This window comes from Schistocerca nitens, chromosome 5 (assembly GCF_023898315.1).
Source record: "Schistocerca nitens isolate TAMUIC-IGC-003100 chromosome 5, iqSchNite1.1, whole genome shotgun sequence".
Lineage (NCBI taxonomy): Eukaryota > Metazoa > Arthropoda > Insecta > Orthoptera > Acrididae > Schistocerca > Schistocerca nitens.
Window position 1 is genome coordinate 333,583,162 of NC_064618.1, and position 21,124 is coordinate 333,604,285.

General features: G+C 44.2%; 2 non-coding genes across 2 annotated transcripts; both read left to right on the forward strand.

The window, feature by feature from the left end:
* Nucleotides 1-3,146: 3,146 nt before the first annotated feature.
* Trnat-ugu (transfer RNA threonine (anticodon UGU)) lies at nucleotides 3,147-3,221 on the forward strand. The gene has a single exon. It is a non-coding gene; the product is annotated as a tRNA-Thr (tRNA).
* A 366-nt stretch (nucleotides 3,222-3,587) lies between these two features.
* On the forward strand, nucleotides 3,588-3,662 carry Trnat-agu (transfer RNA threonine (anticodon AGU)). The gene has a single exon. It is a non-coding gene; the product is annotated as a tRNA-Thr (tRNA).
* The last annotated feature ends 17,462 nt before the right edge of the window (nucleotides 3,663-21,124 follow it).

Here is a 21,124-nt window from a genome sequence, read left to right on the forward strand (position 1 = left end):
CTCTTCATCATTACTAAACTGTGGTCTGAGACCGTATTTGCTCCTGAGTACACCTTACAATCCAATACTTGATTTCGTAATTTCCGTCTGACCATGATGTGTTTCCTGCCACTTTCCAAATATATCTCCTCCACTTAAGATTGTTGAGCAGAGTATTCGCTATTACTAGCTAACATTAACTGTAGAATCCAATTACTCTCTCTCTCTCCTCTTATTCCTTCTACCACGCCCACGGTCTCCGGTAACTTTTCCTCTACTCGTTCCCCTAAGTCACGTTCCAATTCTTCAAATGTTGTTTTAGACTGTCATCTCCCTCTACGTGCTTTCGCTTTACATACTGAGTTAGCTGTACACTATTCTCATACACTTTCGCTATCTCGTCATCTTCTTCTTGCGACGTATGCATTTATACCTGAACGATTGTTGTCAGTGTTAGTTTGATACGGTGTTTAATCTTTTTTCGATTTACACTACCCCCTCACCGCCCACCTCCCTCTTCCCGGCCATAAAAATAACGAATTTCGATCACTGAAAACTCGTGATAAAACTTACAATGGGAAATCATTTTTTACCAAATATTCTTCTCAAATTCAAGCTTTCAAAACAAGTTCTTATTATCAAAACAATAAGAGCGCAAGATTTAATACAAACATCAGGTGCTACCGTCTGTCCCCGTAGCAGTGTAACTTTACTCCCTATTTTTGCTCCGTACGTGTTGACTAAAGTCAGTAGCCTTCTTGACTATGACGCCTTGCTTACAACTGCTGCAAGTCGTAATGTTTAAACAGTTAAACTGCAGTTGCTCGATGAACGCGTATCCAACATTAATTAATAAAGCATTTAGCGATGAATGCCGATGAAGATATTCCTACCCCATCCTGATCACGTGCAGTACCCACTTCCTGGAGAATTAGGAAAAACAAATGACGACGTGATATGACATGCAGAGTTGGTTGATTACTAAATACATTGAATGTCATTTTTCTTCTACTAATTAAGATGTGTTCCAGTTGGATCTATGTTGTTGTTGTTGTTGTGGTCTTCAGTCCTGAGACTGGTTTGATGCAGCTCTCCATGCTTCTCTATCCTCTGCAAACTTCATCATCTCCCAGTACCTACTGCAGCCTACATCCTTCTGAATCTGCTTAGTATATTCATCTTTTGGTCTCCCTCTACGATTTTTACCCTCCACGCTGCTCTCCAGCACCAAACTGGCGATCCCCCGATGCCTCAGAACATGTCCTACCAACCGATCCCTTCTTCTAGTCAAGTTGTGCCACAAACTCCTCCCTAATTCTATTCAATACCTCCTCATTAGTTATGTGATCTACACATCTAATCTTCAGCATTCTTCTGTAGCACCACATTTCGAAAGCTTCTGTTCTCTTCTTGTCCAAACTATTTATCGTCCATGTTTCACTTCCATACATGGCTACACTCAATACAAATACCTTCACAAACGACTTCCTGACACTTAAATCAATACTCGATGTTAACAAATTTCTCTTCTTCAGAAACGCTTAAACTGATAGTTCGGTAATTTTCACATCTGTCAACACCTGCTTTCTTTGGGATTGGAATTATTATATTCTTCTTGAAGACTGAAGGAATTTCGCCTGTCTCATATATCTTGCTCACCAGATGGTAGAGTTTTGTCAGGAGTGGCTCTCCCAAGGCTGTCAATAGTTCTAATGGAATGTTGTCTACTCCCGGGGCCTTGTTTCGACTTAGGTCTTTCAGTGCTCTGTCAAACTCTTCACGCAGTATCATATCTCCAATTTCATCTACATCTACCGCCTCTTCCATTTCCATAATATTGTCTCAAGAACATCGCCCCTGTATAGACCCTCTATATACTCGTTCCACCTTTCTGCTTTCCCTTCTTTGCTTAGAACTGGGTTGCCATCTGAGCTCTTGATATTCATGCAAGTGGTTCTCTTTTCTCGAAAGGTCTCTTTAATTTTCCTGTAGGCAGTATCTATCTTACCCCTCGTGAGATAAGCCCCTACATCCTTACATTTGTCCTCTAGCCATCCCTGCTTATCCATTTTGCACTTCCTGGATCTATGGAAGTCCATATTCTAAAATGGTTCAAATGGCTCTGAGCACTATGGGACTCAACTGCTGAGGTCATTAGTCCCCTAGAACTTAGAACTAGTTAAACCTAACTAACCTAAGGACATCACAAACATCCATGCCCGAGGCAGGATTCGAACCTGCGACCATACTGGTCTTGCGGTTCCAGACTGCAGCGCCTTTAACCGCACGGCCACTTCGGGCGGCGAAGTCCATATTCTGCTTAAACACTCCTCAAGTTGAGAACTTTTAACATTGAAGCGTGATAGCAATCGTGAATAATTTAATGGTTATAAAGAATCCACCTCTGTTGCAAATAGAAACTGTATGTTGACCTAGGTTTCGGCGCGGATAACCACACCTTCTTCGGAACACATTAAAACTACAAACTACCTAAAGAGGCATCGTCCAACATTAATACAGAAGGCCCAAAAGGGCAAAAGACTTGCATAAAATGTACATTAAACGGTACGTGAGTACCACGTCAGTACTTGTACTTAGCTCAAACGTCAGAAGCGTGCTTCCTCACCCCAGCCAACGTTCGGTGGGCCGCGGGCTCTCAGGTAAACTGAGGTGGCGCCGGCAGCTAGGCTGTGAGAATGTCAGGAAGAAAAGCGCACGCACAAATTGAGAAATCGTCTTCTTCCATGTAATTAGCATAAAATGTGTTACTAAAGTGATCTGATGACCGGGTCAAAGGCGCAGGAAGTTAATGCGTGCGTATGTAAAATGTCCTAGCTCGATGACAATTTTATAGAAGTATAGAACGGGGATAGGCTGAAATTATATATGTGGGATAGCAAGTTCCACGGGTGGTCAAAGCGCATGCACGCAGGACAGACAAAATACCATCAGTTAGAAGCAAGCTAAAATTATGTGACATGAATAACTATATATGACGGTAGTATCTGTTCCTGAAAGAACAGTTACCGTCGATGACCATGCAGCTTTGCTCGAAATGAAATGATAATTAAATAGACACCCTAGCTGCAAGCAGGCGTTGATACACTTCATTGGGGACATGTTGAAAATGTGTGCCCCGACCGGGACTCGAACCCGGGATCTCCTGAGCCCGCGGTGGCTCAGATGGATAGAGCGTCTGCCATGTAAGCAGGAGATCCCGGGTTCGAGTCCCGGTCGGGGCACACATTTTCAACATGTCCCCAATGAAGTGTATCAACGCCTGCTTGCAGCTAGGGTGTTTATATAATTATCATTTCATTTCGAGCAAAGCTGCATGGTCATCGACGGTAACTGTTCTTTCAGGAACAGATACTACCGTCATATATAGTTAAAAATATGGGTTCCCGCCCTTTGACCTTCTTGTGCGAACGCACACGCTATGCCCGAACTCATACGGGACTTGGTAGATTAATCTGCCACGAGTAATGAGTATGATGGGCAAACATCTATTAGGCGCACTACGAATGTAGTGTTGTGGACATGTTGGGAATGTGGATCTCACGGGGAGCCTGCAAGGGATAAGTCCCTGAGGACGCACTATCCTTTGTGCCCGCGGTGGCTCAGATGGATAGAGCGTCTGCCAAGTAAGCAGGAGATCCCGGGTTCGAGTCCCAGTCGGGGCACACATTTTCAACATGTCCCCAATGAAGTGTATCAACGCCTGCTTGCAGCTAGGGTGTCTATTTAATTATCATTTCATGACATGAATAACCCATTTTTCAATTTTTTTTGGGTAGGTGATAGTATTTTATGACTATGCTTGGATAAGCGTATAAAGTTACTATATTAAATTCTAAGCGTTATTCACCAGAAAAGGGTCAATTAGTATGACAGGCTTAATGTAATTGCGTTAAAGGATGTGCAACGTCGCCTTCGTCGCCCTTAATATCTAATGACCGACAGAGGTCATTTTGAATAGTGCTATCGGATATGTACCAAAATAGCGTAAAAAGAGCCTAAATCTAGTTTCTTAACATCAGGTATTTGAGATACAGAACCATGAGACAAACTACCTTTATGTTCTAATAGCTGTTGACGTGAAGGGTCAAATAAAGTAATGGGCTTAATGTACATGCGTGGAAGGATCTACAACGTCGCTTTCATCGCCCATATTATCTACTGACCGACAGAGGTCAAAGTAATTAGTGCTATCCGGTGTTACCAAAATGGTATGCAAAGTTATGTGTATACCGTGAAGAGACGTACGACGTCAATTCAACGTTTTTAGTAAAGGTTGAGGATTTATTTCCAAATTTTGGGCCAGAGCTCGGACTTGGAATGAATATGACTAAAAGCATCCTTGCATCACCATATTCAACTTGGATAATTATAACTAAGTGGGAAGGGACGTCGAACAGATGTGCAGAAATATAGACCTATATCTCTAACGTCGATCAGTTGTAGAATTTTGGAACACGTATTATGTTCGAGTATAATGACTCTTCTGGAGACAAGAAATCTACTCTGTAGGAATCAGCATGGGTTTCGAAAAAGACGGTCGTGTAAATCCCAGCTCGCGCTATTCGTCCACGAGACTCAGAGGGCCATAGACACGGGTTCATAGGTAGATGCCGTGTTTCTTGACTTCCGCAAGGCGTTCGATACAGTTCCCCACAGTCGTTTAATGAACAAAGTAAGAGCATATGGACTATCAGACCAATTGTGTGATTAGATTGAAGAGTTCCTAGATAACAGATCGCAGCATGCCATTCTCAATGGAGAGAAGTCTTCCGAAGTAAGAGTGATTTCAGGTGTGCCGCAGCGGAGTGTCGTAGGACTGTTGCTATTCACAATATACGTAAATGACCTTGTGGATGACATCGGAATTCACTGAGGCTTTTTGCGGATTATGCTGTGGTATATCGAGAGGTTGTAACAATGGAAAATTTTACTGAAATGCAGGAGGATCTGCAGCGAATTGACGCATGGTGCAGCGAATGGCAGTTGAATCTCAATGTAGACAAGTGTAATGTGCTGCGAATACATAGAAAGAAAAATCCCTTATCATTTAGCTACAATATAGCAGGTCAGCAAGTGGAAGCAGTTATTTCCATAAATTATCTGGGAGTACTCATTAGGAGTGATTTAAAATCGAATGATCATATAAAGTTGATCGTTGGTAAAGCAGATGCCAGACTGAGATTCATTGGAAGAATCCTAAGGAAATGCAATCCGAAAACAAAGGAAGTAGGTTACAGTACGCTTGTTCACCAACTGCTTGAATACTGCTCAGGAGTGTGGGATCCGTACCAGATAGGGTTGATAGAAGAGATAGAGAAGATCCAACGGAGAGCAGCATGCTTCGTTACAGGATCATTTAGTAATCGCGAAAGCGTTACGGAGATGATAAACTCCAGTGGAAGACTCTGCAGGAGAGACGCGCAGTAACTCGGTACGGGCTTTTGTTGAAGTTTCGAGAACATACCTTCACCGAAGAGTCAAGCAGTATATTGCTGCCTCCTACGTATATCTCGCGAAGAGACCATGAGGATAAAATCAGAGCGATTAGAGCCCACACAGAGGCATACCGACAATCCTTCTTTCCACGAACAATACGAGACTGGAATAGAAAGGAGAACCGATAGAGGTACTCAAGGTACCCTCCGCCACACACCGTCAGGTGACTTGCGGAGTATGGGTGTAGATGTAGATGTAGAATGGCTATTTGGGCCATATTAGAAATATTGGAACTTGTAAGAAGTGAGAATACTGTGAACATGTACAAGAATCACTCATTATAAGGCGTTAAATGAAAGAAAAAAAGCATGTATATTGTATTAGTGTGCCCAGGTTTGTAAGAGCTGCCGTCATAACTAAGATTAAGGGAACCTAGAGCGTGACTGAACGAATTGGCCATTGTGACACCAAGCGACCGCATAAATGCGTCGGCTATCTTATATGTTGTATGGTAAAATGTGAAGCACTGAACAAGGGGATAAAACCTTCGAAAAAAAATTTTTTTTTTAACTAGAGTTGTTCGTTAAGGATGCACTTTTTGTCATACCATAGATGTTTAAAAATCTCCACTTCTTCTAATATGTCTAATTCCATACCCTTAAAAAGAGAATGAAGCAGCTCGGTACTCACCGGGAGATTAGGTGCGTGAGCCATTTGTACGAGATGTTCAGCGAAGGTGGAACCTCGCGTACCGTCACAACTCCTGGTGGGAATATGTTCCTTATATCTGGTAGCTAGCGCTCGACCTGTTTGACAGATATAATATTTCGGACAGTCACCGCAAGTAATTTTGTATACCCCAAACTGAGAAAGTTTATCACCAGCGAAGTGTAAAGAGTGGATTAGGTTCTTTTTCAAGTTATTATTAGTGGAGAAGGCTATTCTAAATCCTTAGGTTTTAAGTAAACGTCCTAATTTGTATCTTATTTTACCTTTGAAAGGAACATATAATTGACATTGGTTCATCATCTACTACATCACCTAGTGTGGAAGCCGTATTATTATTTTGATTTATTTTCTTACTGTACCTTCGACTTACTAAGTGTGAATTGTAACCGTTATTTTTAGCCATAGTTTCCAGCGTAACTACTTCCGTTTCTAGCGCCTCCGGGAAAAGGGGGATAGCCATGGCACGATGTAGACTTGAATGAAACAAGGCCATTTTTTGGGCTTGCGGATGTGCAGAGTCAGCAGGAATAATGTTATCATAATATGTATTTTTTTGATATATATTAAAAGCAATGTGGCTGTCCACTATAGTCAAGGTGAGATCTAAATAATTTAAGGACCTCATAGAGGACTCAATTTCATACGTGAAATTGATGTTTTCATGAAACTCGTTAAATATTGAAAGTATGTGGTCTATATCATTTTTAGAGCCATTAATGACAAAGATTGCATCGTCAACATACGTTGCAAAAAATTTTATTTTACTCAGAATCACTGTATTACTGAAGAAAAAATCAAATTCTATAGAGTTCAGAAGAATTTCAGAAAGAATACGAGCTAGTCGGCTTCCCGTAGCTAATCAGAAGGGTTGAGAATACATTTTACTATTAAAGGTGAAATAATTATATTTCAAGACAATCTGTAGCAAGTTCATTATCTCATCAATTTCGATGTCCGATATTCTCTTATAGTGACGTAAATTGCATTCTAAAATCTGGAGGGTTTGGTCAATAGGCAAATTTGTATATAGACTTGTTATATCGATAGAGACGAGTTTGGATTCGTCAGAACATGTTACAGATCCCAAAAGCCTGGCCAATTCAATGGAATTTTTAATCGTATAATTTTTTACAAAAAAAAATCTTTTATTTTATTATGTAAATACCTTGCTAATTTGTGATAGGCGCTCTCTGTACTATCAACGACTGGATGGATTGGATGATGTATTTTATGGACCTTAAATTGACTTCTCATTTTACGGGGTTTGGGGTTCATGTTGAGCCACTTTTTACGAATTTCTCCTATTGACCTTTTATCATTCTGGTGTCCGACTCTAATTTCTTTATGGAGCGTGGGGGTGGGCTCATTGTTGAGTGGGATTATCCCATTTTCATATAAAAATGCATCCGTTTTATCTATATATTCTTTTTAGTAGATATAATTACAGAATTCCCCTTATCTGATTTCGTAATAAGAGCGTCCTTCTGTAATAATTTTTTGTTGATGCTTTTTAAGGTCTTCCGAACATTATCATCCTTTTGACTATTTCGTAAACCATTACTCAAAATTTTACAAGAATCTTAAGCCAAACTTGTTTCTTTAATTTAGGGCGTTTTTGAACATTCTAGGCCAATTTTTAGATGCACTATTATATTTTTTAAAGTATCCGATTTTACTGTTTCTTGTTCGATATTAAATTTCAGCCCTTTCGAAAAATGTGCATTCTCATGAGGTGAGAATAAGATATCTGTTTTATTGACGACACGCTCGAAGAACTTAGGCTCATTTGTAGCAGTACTGTCACTAGTTGTTTTAAAGTTTCCATTAAGCTTTCCAGTTAAGTTAGCAAGCTTCTTGTCGTGACTATTCGAAATCTCCTCTTTGCGTGGCGCCAGCCATTCATTTGCCATTAACCAAAAGGAGTCCATTTGGAAATTATAGTAATTGTTACTAACTTTTGTAATTTCTAAGTATAACATACAAGCCTTCTCATTCAAACTATCTTTCTTAGCATAAAGGTCAGAAATTCTACTATTAAACACCCGCATAATAGGTTTCTTTTTGATGATCGGCGATCTACGAGTATGGCACGATTTACCTACATATCCGCCAGTAAATTTTGGGGAGACGTTGAGCTTCCTACATCCTCCATATTTTTAGCCTGCTTCTAGCTGATGCTATTTTGCCTTTCCTGCGTGCAGGCGTTTTGATCACCGTGGAATTTCCTGTCCCACATATACAGTTTCGGCCTATCAAAGTTCTGTAGTTCTATAAAATTGTCCTCGAGCTAGGACATAATACATACACACGCATTAACTTCCTGCGCCTTTGGCCCGGTCATCGGATCACTTTAGTAATACATTTTATGCCAATTACATGGAAGAAGACGATTTCTCAATTTGCGCATGCGCGTTCCTTTCTGACATTCTCACAGCCTAGCTGCCGGCGCCACTTCTGTTTACCTGAGATCCCGCGGCCCAACGAACGTTGGCTGGGGTGAGAAAGCACGCTTTTGACGTTTGAGCTAAGTACAAGTATTGACATTGTACACAGGTACCGTTTATGTTACATTTTATGCAAGTCTTTTGCCCTTTTGGGCCTTCTGTATTAATGTTGGACCATGCCTCTTTAGGCAGTTTGTAGTTTTAGTGTGTTCCGAAGAAGGTGTGGCTATCCGCGCCGAAAGCTAGGCCAACATCCGGTTTCTATTTGCAATCGAGGCGAATTCTTTATAATCATTGAACTCCTGACGTTATTTTTCTCTCATTGACACACGTAACATGAGACTTTACCACGCTACTAGATCTGTGAGGTTGATGGTAAACGTTAACAAAAGGTAACCGATCTCAGCTTCAGAACTGTAACGTTCACTGGTGCAGGTGCAATGCCGAATCATACACTCCTGGAAATGGAAAAAAAAAACACATTGACACCGGTGTGTCAGACCCACCATACTTGCTCCGGACACTGCGAGAGGGCTGTACAAGCAATGATCACACGCACGGCACAGCGGACACACCAGGAACCGCGGTGTTGGCCGTCGAATGGCGCTAGCTGCGCAGCATTTGTGCACCGCCGCCGTCAGTGTCAGCCAGTTTGCCGTGGCATACGGAGCTCCATCGCAGTCTTTAACACTGGTAGCATACCGCGACAGCGTGGACGTGAACCGTATGTGCAGTTGACGGACTTTGAGCGAGGGCGTATAGTGGGCATGCGGGAGGCCGGGTGGACGTACCGCCGAATTGCTCAACACGTGGGGCGTGAGGTCTCCACAGTACATCGATGTTGTCGCCAGTGCTCGGCGGAAGGTGCACGTGCCCGTCGACCTGGGACCGGACCGCAGCGACGCACGGATGCACGCCAAGACCGTAGGATCCTACGCAGTGCCGTAGGGGACCGCACCGCCACTTCCCAGCAAATTAGGGACACTGTTGCTCCTGGGGTATCGGCGAGGACCATTCGCAACCGTCTCCATGAAGCTGGGCTACGGTCCCGCACACCGTTAGGCCGTCTTCCGCTCACGCCCCAACATCGTGCAGCCCGCCTCCAGTGGTGTCGCGACAGGCGTGAATGGAGGGACGAATGGAGACGTGTCGTCTTCAGCGATGAGAGTCGCTTCTGCCTTGGTGCCAATGATGGTCGTATGCGTGTTGGCGCCGTGCAGGTGAGCGCCACAATCAGGACTGCATACGACCGAGGCACACAGGGCCAACACCCGGCATCATGGTGTGGGGAGCGATCTCCTACACTGGCCGTACACCACTGGTGATCGTCGAGGGGACACTGAATAGTGCACGGTACATCCAAACCGTCATCGAACCCATCGTTCTACCATTCCTAGACCGGCAAGGGAACTTGCTGTTCCAACAGGACAATGCACGTCCGCATGTATCCCGTGCCACCCAACGTGCTCTAGAAGGTGTAAGTCAACTACCCTGGCCAGCAAGATCTCCGGATCTGTCCCCCATTGAGCATGTTTGGGACTGGATGAAGCGTCGTCTCACGCGGTCTGCACGTCCAGCACGAACGCTGGTCCAACTGAGGCGCCAGGTGGAAATGGCATGGCAAGCCGTTCCACAGGACTACATCCAGCATCTCTACGATCGTCTCCATGGGAGAATAGCAGCCTGCATTGCTGCGAAAGGTGGATATGCACTGTACTAGTGCCGACATTGTGCATGCTCTGTTGCGTGTGTCTATGTGCCTGTGGTTCTGTCAGTGTGATCATGTGATGTATCTGACCCCAGGAATGTGTCAATAAAGTTTCCCCTTCCTGGGACAATGAATTCACGGTGTTCTTATTTCAATTTCCAGGAGTGTAGTTACGTTGCGATTAAATGCGAGTGTATTATTTTAGAGCTCTGCTGCCGACTTGTTCCAGTGAGTTCAAAAATAATTCTTTGGGAAGTGCCGGAACGCGATTCCGGAACGTTCCGGCCGAAATTAAGACCTGGTTTGATATCAGTTCTGAGGAGAACTACCCTATCATCACACTGTTGGCAGTAATACACTCTTGGTCCTACTTTCCTGTTTACATCGAATCCTAATCCGTTATACCGTTTTCAGCTGCTGTTGATATTACCCTACATTTGTCTGACCAGAAATCCTTATCTTCTTTCCATTTCCCTTCGCTGACGCAAACTATATCAGGACTGAGCGTAAGCATTTCCCTTTTCAGATTGTCTAGCTTCCCCACCACGTGTGAACTCCAAACATTCCACTCCCCGCCACGTAAAACGTTATCATTTCGTTGGTTATTCTTTGTCTCGTGGTCATCTCCCTCTTGTGAGCAACCGTCACGGAGATCCGTATGGGTGATTAATGCTGTCTGAGACGCCATGTCACGGATTGCGCGGCCCCTCCTGCCGGAGGTTCGAGTCCTCCCTCGGGTACTGGTGTGTGTGTTGTTCTTAGCATTAGTTAGTTTAAGTAGTGTGCAAGTCGAGCGACCGATGACCTCAGCAGTTTGGTCCCTTAGGAACTGACACATATTTGAATATTTTGATTAATCCGGAATCTTTTGCCAATAGAGGAAATGTCATGAAATTTTTCAGCTACAGGCTACATGTCCTGTGGACACGGATTATGCGTGTTTCATGCACTGGTTTTCATTACCTTTCTGAATCCTCATGCCGTTGATCATTACTGATTCTTCCGCCTCTTAGGAGCAGTTTCCCACCCTAAGAACGAAAGCGTACCCTGAATGTCTGTCCGCATGTACGCACTCTTTGATAAAGCCGTTAGCCGCACAACATAATGAGACAGCAGAATGGCATAAATTATGGCATACCAAATTGCATGTAATTTCTGTAATTCAGTAGTGATACTCAAATGCACTTTCTCAAAAATTTCTTTCATATTGGTAAGTTGTCTGTTAATTTGAACTTTCGTTCTGCCTCACAAAATTTATGTTTTTCTTAAATTACAGTTAATCTTTGAAATGCTTTGCATGTTTGTACTACGATGATTAATTTTGTATTTTTGGAGGCCAGGGGGGCCTGTTCTTGCTATCAGACAATGGGAAAGATTTAAAGGCGAGGAGCCCGCATCTCGTGGTCGTGCGGTAGCGTTCTCGCTTCCCACGCCCGGGTTCCCGGGTTCGATTCCCGGCGGGGTCAGGGATTTTCTCTGCCTCGTGATGGCTGGGTGTTGTGTGCTGTCCTTAGGTTAGTTAGGTTTAAGTAGTTCTAAGTTCTAGGGGACTGATGACCATAGATGTTAAGTCCCATAGTGCTCAGAGCCATTTGATTTTAAAGGCGAGGAAACCATGTGGCGACTTTATTTAGAAGTATTTGTGTCGTCATTTTGCGTCTGGATTCCCTTCCTGATTTCGTTTCGGAAAACAGTTTGATCTGTTCAGCTTCTTACTTTGTCTGGTGTCGATGTGAACTGGTCTGGAACTTCTGTAGTGATGAAGATTATATGTGAGATCTTTCCAGTTACTTGCCGTGGTGACCAACAAGCGACAGGTGTGCTGTTTCATTCGTGCATTCTAAATATCTGCACAGCTGTCGTGCTGTTACTACGCACAAAGAACTGAAATGGTATCCTTCCGTACGATGAAACGAAGATTCATAGTTCGCTCACTTTTCGTGAAATGAAAGCTCGTTATATGACATAGTAATATATTTTCAATCCAGCTTGTTATATATTAGAACATATCGTCCTTTCCTGCTTTATAAACGATTTATTGTGTTGGTGGAAATAGTGTATTGAGAATATGAAGTCTACATTGGTTTGAGAACAGTCTATTGATACATTTTGCACATTTTCTCTGAATTATTTCGTTCAACCTACGTTATTTCGCCGGCCGAAGTGGCCGTGCGGTTAAAGGCGCTGTAGTCTGGAACCGCGAGACCGCTACGGTCGCAGGTTCGAATCCTGCCTCGGGCATGGATGTTTGTGATGTCCTTAGGTTAGTTAGGTTTACCTAGTTCTAAGTTGTAGGGGACTAATGACCTCAGTAGTTGAGTCCCATAGTGCTCAGAGCCATTTGAACGTTATTTCATTTATTACATTACATATCCATCCTATAATATACAGGGTGATTTTTTTCTACCTGTAAAAACTCCAGGGACTGATAGATGAGAGGATACGGAACAAATAACGTCTAATGCAATTATGTTCGGAAATGCATGGTTTCCGTGCTGGAGATCATTTATTCAGTCATACATTGTTATAGAGACTGCGGTCTAATACGCTCTGTACCATTCAGTTACAGATGTGCTGAAAATGATTTTCAGGTGCCTCAACGCAAGCGTGTACGCACCGTAGCATGTTCTGTCTCACACGTTCACATCGGCCGGGCTGAATCCGAACAGTGTCAAAGGCAGCGCTCCAATGGCTTCACATCTGGAATGGGCTCTGCATACACGATTCTTTTGAGATGGCCCCATAACCAGAAATAGCACTGGTTGAGATCCAGTGACAGAGCAGCCAATGCAACCGGATCCCCTCCCCCTATTCCATCGACCAGGAAAGACACGATTGAGATGCGTCCGGACGTTAACGTTGGAGTTGACTGGAGGACCATCATGTAGCAGCCACATAACTCTTCGAATCATCAATGGCACCTCTTCCAGCAGGGGAGGCAAAGTGACCTGCAAGAAATGCCGATAGTTCCGGCTTGTTTGGCGACGTGTGAGGAAAACTGGTTAATTTTATTCAGAATTTCAGTACACCATATTATGTCCCTCTATTTTTTCCTACAAAAACTTATATTTCAACATAATCTTACTGTGAGGTCCTATATGACAACATGGTACTACTGGTCGATGTCGGAGCCAACCTCTTGCTGCGTGTTTCACCACCCCGTCATCCACGTACTGCTTTCCGCGAAGTGCATCCTTCATTGGGCCAAACAGATGGAAGTCGGAATGTGTGAGAGCCGGGGCTGTGGAAAAGATGAGGAAGAATATTCCAATGAAGTTTTGTGAGGCGCCCTCGCGTACACTTCCACCGGTGACGTCCAGTTGTGCAACGAGGTGTTCGACTGCGATCTCTCCATCACTTCGAATGAGAGTGTCCGCACGATTCAACATTGCAAGAGTCATAGCTGTGTGCGGCCGACCGGCACACGGGGGATCGAACACGTTGGCGCAACCGCGTTGCGATGATGACAGGCGCCTTGCCCAACGATTCAACGTGCTTTTGTTCAGTGCCATGTTTCCATAGGCTTTCCGCAAGCACCTGTAAATATCTGCGGTGCTCCGGTTTTCCACGAGGAGAAACTCAATGACAGCCCTTTGCTTGGAACTCACCTGCGTTACAGACGCCGTTTTGAAGGCGACGTATGGCGCCACCACCTATCGGAAACTTATGAAAATATACGCTCTGCAATGGGAATATTTTACGATGTCCCACAGCAAATTCCGCATTTTTTTTTAACAGAAATTGGCCGAGAAAAAAAGAGTATCGTTACTTTTTGAAAGCCCCTCGTAAAATGGTATGGCTTCTGTCGTTTCTTTTTCTTCCTGTTGGTGCACCATATCAGGCTCATTAATATCGGCAAGCTTGCTCTATGTGCATAACATGCTAGGACGTATTTTATTAACATACACTTGTGGTATGATCAATTGGTTATCCAATAACTATATAGGAGAACAGAAGTTCTGCATTTTACCTTGTTTTTATTTATGTGTGAATTGTTAGTATAAGTATTACAATGAGAGAGCGAAGGAATTCGATAGCAAAAAACGAATGAATTCGATAACATTTTTAACTTCGAACAATTCCCATCAAAAAGACATATAGACTCTGTCTAGTCCATCATAAAGAACAGGCTAGTGCACTATGGATTCACAGTTAACAGATCGTTTCGCAACGTTTTCAGTAGAAATTACGTGAAGAAGTATTTAAAATCTTCTCTCTGAACATTTGAACAGTTGACTCTCTAAAGTCTCATTAGATCTGTCCCAAAATATGACATGATACAGTGAACAGAATTAATCATACGCTACCAGTGCAAACCATTAACAGTAAATATTATGCTCTTTGTATGGTTTACAGGTATAAGGACTCATCCCCATGATATGCCCTTTGGCTATAGGATGGAACCATACATCCTATGTAATTCTTGGACAGATGATTGATGAATGATTAAATACTGTTTGATGTTTAAATATGTTGCTAAGTAAAATGAATTTTGTTGTGTTTACATTAAGTTAAATGTACGTGACTCTATGGCTAAGCATTTGTTGTCAGAGCGCGTTTCTAGTGTTTTCTGCAACATAAATATTCATGTGTCACAGCATATCTTAATATTTGTATGCTTTATTTAACTTTTGTGGTAGTAGTTAATTTTTATTAGGCAACTCACACTTTACAACTTCGTGCGGAATGGCGCCCATACCTAACCCGAGAGCTAGCGGTGCTGTGCCCCCCCCCCCCCTCCACACACACACACACCCTTGTTCGTAAGGAAAGGGAAAATATAGCGTAATCAGGTGCTTCTCTTTCAAGAAAGTGATCGAAAAGTCGAAATTATTCAGGAAATTACAGGAACTTGTTTATGGCTACTTACTAGTCGCTACCATTCGTCTCCCAAAATAATAAATGTACTTCATAGCTAAAGATCTAGCCCGTCCCCTCCCCCTTCACAACTACAAACCATCTTATGTGCGCTCTTGGACTCACTAACATTATTTGCGAAGCCACAGCCAGGGAATCTTTCTAAAACACGGTGGGTTATAAGATTACTCTCAAATTGCAACAGAAGGAGCGATATTTTTCATCTGACCTGTAAATCATTTCTTTTTCTTTCAACGAAATATCATCAGCAGTTAACTGACAGTAGCAACTACATTTCACTTGTCGCTATGATAAAATCAGCCTCACTGGACAAAACACTAACACGTTATCGCAGCTGTAGTTATAACAGTATCATAGAACTGCATTAAGAAAGCAAGCAACTGAGGGAAAGAGAGATCAGTGGTTTATGAGAATCACATGTCAAGTATGAATAAAGTATGTCATTTGATTATGCCGTTGCAAACCCACATTAACTCATACTTCACCAGCTGTCAAAGGCCATTAAACAAACCCGTACTCAGATTTGAAAAGTCTCCAGTTTCACATATAACACGATAGACACGACAGTTCCGCATGTCATCCTCGTGGCAAAATACTCTCTTCTTGTGTGATAGCATTAGTGAAAAACTCATTTTGATATCTCGAAGCAGTGTGTTATTCATAACGGACGAAACGCACAGCCCGGCAGGCAACAGCAAACTGAGTCAGCCGCTACTTCAGAACAAAGGGGCAGCCACCGAAAGCCCTGAGAAAAAGAACGCGTTTCTGCTCAGGGGCCAAGTTATTTTAGCGCGAGTTCTCCTAACATTGTAGAAATCTGCTGTCGTGCAGAGATACTCATAGAGCTCTAACTGCAGGCAGTGAATGTATTCCACTATGGTACGTCTGCAGATATCGAGCCTGTAATGAAGTCCACTCCACATTCATATGTCACACAATTGAAAGTCATTGTTGACGTAAGATCGTAGTTTGCTAGTAAGAATAACACAAAAATACGTAACTCATATTCACAACAAACAACGCCATGTCTTCAAGTCGGATGAGCGTGCAGCCTATGGCAGGAATTTGTCACCATTGACTACATCGCAACCAATTCATCAATTTCTCAGTGTTGTGTTGATAACTCATGATCATCGACGTTCAAAGTTACCACACCACCTTTTTTTTCAGAAATGAAGTTGACAGTGTTAGTCGTAGACATAGTATTGCTCAGTTATACGTGGTGTCCCGTGATGGTCTGTTCCAAGAGAATAAATATACCACAACTTTTAAACTGTGAGATCGCACGGAACATGTTAGGTTTTGGTGAATGGCGATGTTGCTTCACGATAGTTTGAGGATTTTCTCTGCCGAAAATTGTAACAGTAGGATTGTTCATAGAACTTTTAATTAGAAATAGAAATAACTTTGCTTCAGCAATGAAGACTTGTTACATAATATATACTGTCTTGCGTGTACTGACGCTTTCGTGTACAAATTCGAAGTTATTCACTTTGCCTGTCGTTATCAAAGTTTCTCCTGTTGATGTTGTGGTCTTCAGTCCTGAGACTGGTTTGATGCAGCTCTCCATGCTACTCTATCCTATACAAGCTTCATCATCTCTCAGTACCTACTGCAACCTACATCCTTCTGAATCTGCTTAGCGTATTCATCTCTTGCTCTCCCTCTACGATTTTTACCCTCCACGCTGCCCTCCAGTACTAAATTGGTGATCCCTTGATGCCTCAGAACATGTCCTACCAACCGATCCCTTCTTCTAGTCAAGATGTGCCACAAACTCCTCTTCTCCCCAATTCTATTCAATACCTCCTCATTAGTTGCGTGATCTACCCATCAAATGTTCAGCATTTTTCTGTAGCACCACATTTCGAAAGCTTCTATTCTCTTCTTGTCCCAACTATTTATCGTCCATGTTTCCCTTCCATACATGGCTACACTCCATACAAATACTGTCAGAAACCAGTAATTTTTCAGCTGTTACGTTTTCATTGTATATGAAATAGCGGAATAACACGGAAATGAAAATGGTGGGTGAGGAACCAGTGACTTCCAGCCAGTCGGTGGATTGCGGAAATGCAATAGCGAAAGATGAAAATTTGTGCTGGACTGGCAGTCGCGCACTGATTACCCGCTTCTTATGAGTGGTTGCCTTAACAGCTTTTTTTTTTATCTCATTTTGTTCGATATCGTTCGTCGAATTTGTTCGGAACGGACGTCCGAGGACACCCATTTAGGTTCTTCGTTGGTCCATTCACCCAGTTATTTTGTTACAGAGAATAGGTACCCCACTCACCGAACACACTGAGCTACCGTGCCGGCACCGCTTGGACCATCCGGACAAGGCAGCAGGCCGACGAAAATTTACTACTTATGGCATGCTAAAATGCAGCGTCCTTCGCCCGTAAACCCTCTACTCGCAAAGTGTTGTTTCCCGTAGGAGTTCGGACGATATTAGTGCATCCGCACTGAAGAAAATGTCATTGAGCCGTCACGCTATCACAAAAATGTATATATACAGGGTGCTGTAAACATCCTATTAGAAAATTCTAGCACTAGTAGAGGAAAACGAATAGATAATGTTTTGAACTTGAACCCATGTCCGAAAACATACCTTTCCCGTGCTCCAACCATTTGAAAATACACTCCTGGAAATGGAAAAAAGAACACATTGACACCGGTGTGTCAGACCCACCATACTTGCTCCGGACACTGCGAGAGGGCTGTACAAGCAATGATCACACGCACGGCACAGCGGACACACCAGGAACAGCGGTGTTGGCCGTCGAATGGCGCTAGCTGCGCAGCATTTGTGCACCGCCGCCGTCAGTGTCAGCCAGTTTGCCGTGGCATACGGAGCTCCATCGCAGTCTTTAACACTGGTAGCATGCCGCGACATCGTGGACGTGAACCGTATGTGCAGTTGACGGACTTTGAGCGAGGGCGTATAGTGGGCATGCGGGAGGCCGGGTGGACGTACCGCCGAATTGCTCAACACGTGGGGCGTGAGGTCTCCACAGTACATCGATGTTGTCGCCAGTGCTCGGCGGAAGGTGCACGTGCCCGTCGACCTGGGACCGGACCGCAGCGACGCACGGATGCACGCCAAGACCGTAGGATCCTACGCAGTGCCGTAGGGGACCGCACCGCCACTTCCCAGCAAATTAGGGACACTGTTGCTCCTGGGGTATCGGCGAGGACCATTCGCAACCGTCTCCATGAAGCTGGGCTACGGTCCCGCACACCGTTAGGCCGTCTTCCGCTCACGCCCCAACATCGTGCAGCCCGCCTCCAGTGGTGTCGCGACAGGCGTGAATGGAGGGACGAATGGAGACGTGTCGTCTTCAGCGATGAGAGTCGCTTCTGCCTTGGTGCCAATGATGGTCGTATGCGTGTTTGGCGCCGTGCAGGTGAGCGCCACAATCAGGACTGCATACGACCGAGGCACACAGGGCCAACACCCGGCATCATGGTGTGGGGAGCGATCTCCTACACTGGCCGTACACCACTGGTGATCGTCGAGGGGACACTGAATAGTGCACGGTACATCCAAACCGTCATCGAACCCATCGTTCTACCATTCCTAGACCGGCAAGGGAACTTGCTGTTCCAACAGGACAATGCACGTCCGCATGTATCCCGTGCCACCCAACGTGCTCTAGAAGGTGTAAGTCAACTACCCTGACCAGCAAGATCTCCGGATCTGTCCCCCATTGAGCATGTTTGGGACTGGATGAAGCGTCGTCTCACGCGGTCTGCACGTCCAGCACGAACGCTGGTCCAACTGAGGCGCCAGGTGGAAATGGCATGGCAAGCCGTTCCACAGGACTACATCCAGCATCTCTACGATCGTCTCCATGGGAGAATAGCAGCCTGCATTGCTGCGAAAGGTGGATATACACTGTACTAGTGCCGACATTGTGCATGCTCTGTTGCCTGTGTCTATGTGCCTGTGGTTCTGTCAGTGTGATCATGTGATGTATCTGACCCCAGGAATGTGTCAATAAGGTTTCCCCTTCCTGGGACAATGAATTCACGGTGTTCTTATTTCAATTTCCAGGAGTGTATGTTGATAACGCGACCACTTTTACAAGTAATTTATCATTCACCATACCAGACAGTCTTGGAGAAAAATCTGTTGCACGTGCAATTGCCCGCGTATTCGTTGACGGGTTATCTTCAACGTGATGTAGTACGGCCGCTTCCAGTTCGGCTGTGCGGCGGCCCTTTGAAGCACCGCAGTCACGCCTGCTGATGATGGAGGTATCCATTTCTCGAAGCCGTTGCGTAATTGTGGTGAAAATGGTATGCGATTGAACCGTGAATTTACTTTCAATACCTTTTCTTAAGAATTTACTTTATTTACTAGAGATTCATCAAGAACATTAACACATTAGATCACACTATGTTAGCGTGGAAGTAGTTGCCAGTGGGTAACTGATGAAAACAAATCAAATTTCTTTCAACAAATGAAAATTTCATTTCTAGAAGCCTTTTTTCTTTTTTAGAAACAAATTTAAAATTATAATCAAAAAGCACCCTCTAAATATCAAGTTACAATTTATTCAGAGACAGAAAGAACAAATTCTTGACTGTATGAGCTTTCGGGCTGAGAACCTTGCGCTCCCTTTTGACACGGCCGTAGTCACGACCGCTCACAACAACCGCTCACAACACCCAAGACTACACTGGTGTAAATCTGCAACACACCACATTACTTTAAACTAAAAATTTTTAACATCTCACACAAGCACATAAACTATGCACCCCGTAGGAGGGATGGAAATGGTACAAAACACTAACATTTAAAGATTAACTAGCCACCGAAGGTGCAACTTGATTAAAAAAAAATCCTCTTAGTTGGAAGGGTGCCAACTTTATATACTAAAATGACCATTTAAATAAAAACCCATGAAATGCAGTCTTACATAAAACATACAAGGTTGGCCAAACATGCTCTACATTACACATATACCACCTCTCAAGATGATAGGCAAGATAAAAAATTTCAGGAATTCGGCCGTTACACTTCAAGCAATATATTCTTTAACACACCGAATCCGACAAACATGACAGAGGCAGCTATTAACGTACGGCAGACCGACAGACAGACACTAACTGCCTAAAAAATGAGGACGAGAGACGGACGAGCAAGCTGGGGACGAGAGTCTGACCAAGAAAACAAATAGAATTTAACAAGTAAATGAAACAACATATCACGAATCACTTAACTTCTAATAAACTGCGATGTCTGGCGAAGACCTGGAGCAGCACCCCCAAAACGCTCTCCGAGTCGTCCGCTGCCAGCCACTTCAACGGATGCAGCAAGGCGCGCCGATCTCCCGTCTCACGGCGTCGCAGCGCGCACCGGCCAGACCGATGTCGTGGGTTGGCTCCTGTTGCTCTCGTGTCGGCCGCGAAGCCACTAGTCCTCACTATACGGCGCGGCCCACTGGACTCACGTGGCGACCTCACATTCGCCTCTGCTCCAGGCGGACAAGTCATCTGGTGTCTCAGTGCGCGACCGACCAACCGATCGATCCAACCGCCAATGCCCATTACCTGAGCAAACTCGAGCAGACTGGCGGCCTAACACGCAGACTCAGATGCAGGAACTAAGCCCCGACTGGGCGACCACTCGCTGAGACTGATCCAGACTGACTGAGACTGACAAACTGACCAGACTCCCCGCCTAGCGAGCTCATAGCGCCCCTTAAATGCTCGTCAGCACGCTACCTTTCCCACCAGAGGGAGACACTAAAACTGCGATTGCCACAGCGGCGCCACCGCCAGATACGGAGGGCGACTGCTTCACACAACGTGCTGCGGCGCGCTCTTCAAAACAGCAATTTCTACCACGGCTCAGCAATCTTGATAAAGGCGACGATCTTGAAAAAGGCGACGAGCAGCTATTCTATTACTGCGAGCTCCG